We start from the raw sequence: 4,541 nt of genomic DNA, 5'->3' as shown, positions 1-4,541 counted from the left end.
TATATATATATTATATAAATGTTTTGTTTGGCTTTCGGAACATTTCCTTAGTGCTTTCTGTAAGTAATTCTGAATATACAATAACAAGACATGATGATCAAGTAGAATACATGAAATATAACTAGTATTCAGTGTTTTAAAAAGCCCATATAAAAGGTTGACTAGAACCCCCATACAGATCAAAGGCCCAGATTCAAAGGGTCACTCTTTGTGTCTTTAGCCAAACCTACAAACAGGGATAGCAAGACTATAAAGAAAAAATTTCCAACAGAAATATTGTGGACAAAGATGCCACAGCATTAAGAGATTTCAAATAATGAAGATTCTGAGAAATGTTTACAGTTTTATATGATATAAATGATTTCAGGTAGGCTATTTAATAATCAGTTCATTTGTGTGACTGGTATTTTTGAGTTTGAATATGTGGAAATATATTATTGAAAAACCTATTTAAGATGCATTTGTAGTACCACTAAAGATATTTAATTGGTCTCTTTGATGGGACATATACTCATATTGTTAATACTGAATATAATTATTACTGTATTGTGAGAAGAACACGTTATTCTTATTTTTTTATGATCATTGCCATTAAAAACACATTTGATATTCTGAACTGTAATTCCATTTCTGAGATTCTTTATTATTGTAGGGCATATGAGAAATATTATTGAGCCTACTGAGACTCTACAGACTGGATTGACAAGGTTCTGTTTGTGTAAAAGATCATCTGTGAGACACAATTGCATAGAGTCTCGCATTCTTTAAATTATATTGGCAGCCTTTGTTAATACAATATATATCCTGAAGCTCCCTTTTGTACAAATTTTAAAAATGCCATAGGCTTATTTATCTTTACTATTACCCCATCCCATATTCAATTTTTCTTTTTTCTTTTTTCTCTAGACTCTGATTATAAATCTCACTGACTTTTGAAAGAGTCAAGCTTATGCACCAAAGTCTTTAAGAAGAAGCAGATATTTAATATGGCCAAGGGTTTTGTTGTTCCCAAATAGTTCTAGGAAAAATAAATTCCTGAAAGGAGGAAAATGGTCAGTTTTAATTGTTTGGGCCTTGAATCAGAAGAATTTGTCTTTGGAGAATTAAGTGATACAGTTTGTTTGGATGTCTTCTGGAAACTTAAATAAGCCTAACATATCCAGGCCTTTATTTTTATACTTTTATATTAAAAATATTTTCAGTCCCTTTTTTAAACCTACATACTTATAAAAAAATTCTGGGATTCCTAAAGAGATTAAATAGCTTTATATATGCTGCTATGAAGTAAGAGTTGACATATAAAATGAATAAAGTTATTAGCTAAGAGTATGAGAAAAGCTCCCTAAAAGCTCCAACCGTGGAAATGCAACAGCTAATCTGATTTAATCATGTCTCGAAAGAGAACCTAAAAACGTTTTCCCAATGCATATTTACTGGCCATTTTTACTCTACAGATGAAGTGGGGGAGAGGGACAGATCATTGCTTGACTTATGTCCTATTTGTTTGTTACATTTGTTCCCAATCAATATTTTGTTTATTGTACTGGGCCAGAAAAAGAAGTTACATGACCAAAAAATCTTGTATGTGTAAGGAACAGGTAAAGCCTAATGTAATAGTCCCCAAAATATGGCAATATATGCCAGGTTAACAGGTGACTTCTATTTCAAAGCATAAGAAACATTTTTTTTCTAGCTTTATTGAGGTATAATTGACAAAAATTGTATATATTTAAGGTATTAAATCATTTCACAATGTATACATATATTGAAACATAGGAAACATGTTATTGATTTGTTAGAATTTTAAATATATGACTGCTACTCTGATTGAATATAAGGTTTCTCTGAGTATAATCAGCTTCTTATTGAATCTATTTTAATTTAACACAACTTGCTTTAGGTGTGTTTTGGTTTTGGTTTTCTTTTTTTGTGTGTGAAAAAATAGTAAAATGGTTCTACTTCGAGGGTTGAAAGCTTGTCTTTCCTCATTAGAGAAAGTGCATATGACTCTTTAGGTAGATAATCTAGCACTTTTAGTGTACCCTCAATCAATAGTGTATACATATACGGAAGTTTCTGATATCTCATATTGTCTATGAGGAAATTGACTAACGTTTGAAGTAAATTATATCCACAAACTTTAAATAATGGCCATAAAACTCAAATTCCTACTGGAACCAGGAAAATAACATATATTAATTTAGAGGGCCACATATAAGATCATAGGACATTGTGGAACCACAATTCTGTAGGGGACAGAAGAGTGCATGCTCAGTCTATGGGTAGCCATTGCTTCTCTACTTCATCTAGTTGTGCTGAGCCAGTAAACATGTGGGACCAGATCTTTTGGAAGATCTTTTATTTTCCTTAAAGAATCTACTGGAAATTCAGATTTTATATAAAATTCTCAGATTTTTCATAGCTCTGGGCAGACCAAACAAAATACATTTGGCAGCCTTGGTTTTCCAGTTTGCAGCTTTTGCTTTAAAAGTAGTGTGGTGTAGAAAAAACACTTGCTTAGAGATCAAGGGAGACACAGGTCTTGTCTGTCTCTTCTACTATCTGAATGTGTAGTACATCTGTCAACTTTATTATGTTCCCATGAGAAAAAAACAGATATGATAATCTTTGGGGGAAAGTTCAAAAAGTGGTTCCCTAGTATACAGTAGAAGAAACAGGGTGATGTATTCAGGGGCAGTATCTTGAATTAGGAGTCAGGAGACTTCTGACACAAATTTTCTATGTAACAATGCCCAAAAAACTGGACATCTCAGGGGCAAATTTTCTCATCTGTCACGTGGTGGTGGTGGTGGTTGGTAGTAAAGTAGAGCAGTTCAGACTCCCAATATATCATGTGAAGAAAAGAAGGGCTTCACTACTAACTGAAGGGATGAAAAGGAATGGCTCCCTCTTACCTTTCCTTCTGCTAACCACCAGCACTTTCCTTTTCTTTAGAGTCCAGTTTCAAATCCACTGGAGTAGATCATCTCAAAGGATAACCATATCTGTAAAATGCCCTGTTTTAAGTAATTTTCCCTATTTGAATAATTAGTGAATGTAGCACTTTATTTAGTTGCCCTCACATCAGAGATAGGACTTACTTTGTGATATTTGATAGTGAGTTTTCAATTTATCTTCAAAAGTACTAAAAAACCTAAATCCATAATATAATAAAAATTATTATTAAAAAAAACCTAAATCCAATGATTCTGTGAGTTCTTAACTGGTTTTCTCACTTTGTGATATTTTGTTGCCTCTTGTCATGTGTTCTGTATGCTGTTTCTCAATTGTTAAATGTGATTCTGTGGTCTAAGTTTAGGTTTCAAAAGTAAGAATTCCATGTCTCCGATTCTTCTACTAACCTGACTCCAACCAGAAAAGGGTAGTGGGTAGCAATCATTGCCATTAACTTCGTTGCCTTGCATCCAAATGTTACAAGTTAGAAGAACTAAAGTATGAAAATGTATTTATCAGTAGTACAGGGTAAAAATGATCCTGAAAAATTCAAAACATAGCCTTCTCTCATTTATTTAATTCTTGGATCTAAGCCAGTGCAGACTCAACTTCTAGTCATAACTTGTTTGTCGGGGAGAGTCTCGCTATAGTCGGGAAAATTGGTGTTCTGATGCTGTGCAGCATTGATGATGATTGGAGCTGGTAAGCTGTGTAGAGGCCCTTACTACTTATCACCATATGTTGTAGGAACTTGGTTGGTAATAATTCTATTGCCAGTAGTGATATATTGAGTATAGTATCTGGCCCAGTGTTCTTGAACATGTGTAATCCCATTTTGTCAGTATTTGCATAAGAATGTGGCCATATGTATATTTCAGCCACAAAAATAAGTTCTAGTGAATTTAAGGCCCTTTATTCATGGTTTAAATTTTACAGCCAGATTTAGAAGTGGGGAGAGGCAGCAAAAAGGTAATTACAGAAGACTAAGAGATATTAGAGGGGGATATGAAACATTCTAGGTCAACTCCAGGAAACACAGATGAGAGCTATTTTATACTGATCTGATAATATTTGAAGCATCATCTGCTTGTTCAGTAAAATTTTCCGAAATGTTGATTACTTGGCAAAGTATAAGGAAATCTAAAATAAATTGACACACAGATTGAACAAATTCAAAAGTATAGAAGTCACATTCTATTTTGAATGTCAAAAATAAAGTTTATGAATTTAACTTGTAGTCCCTAAAGTCCTAGAGCCATAGCTAGTGTTAGGTAGTATTGTAAAATACATTCCCACACTTGACAAGACAAATGAAACAATTTTTAAAATCAAGTCCTAATTTCTAAGAAAGTTTTAACTCCTTAATAAAAGAACAGTTAATTCATGGACATTTATGTATTTATTGGATAATCCTAACAAGAATGTTTTAGTATTTGGTAATTTTAAAGTCTAAACCTAAATAATCTATGAATCTCAGGTCACAGAAGATTTAAATGACTTTTTTTGAACTTGGTATTATATATATATATATATCTTTGGGGGAAATATATATATATATTTATATATAAATATAAATATAAATATAA

General features: G+C 32.5%; 1 protein-coding gene across 1 annotated transcript in view; it reads left to right on the top strand.

Annotated features, from left to right (window-relative positions):
* Positions 1-4,541, top strand: part of DACH2 (dachshund family transcription factor 2) — an 835,748-nt gene that overhangs the window by 220,389 nt on the left and 610,818 nt on the right. The window lies entirely within an intron of this gene.

Source organism: Ursus maritimus (genome assembly GCF_017311325.1).
Source record: "Ursus maritimus isolate PB19 chromosome X unlocalized genomic scaffold, ASM1731132v1 scaffold_X1, whole genome shotgun sequence".
NCBI lineage: Eukaryota > Metazoa > Chordata > Mammalia > Carnivora > Ursidae > Ursus > Ursus maritimus.
This window is presented reverse-complemented; position numbering and strand designations above follow the sequence as displayed.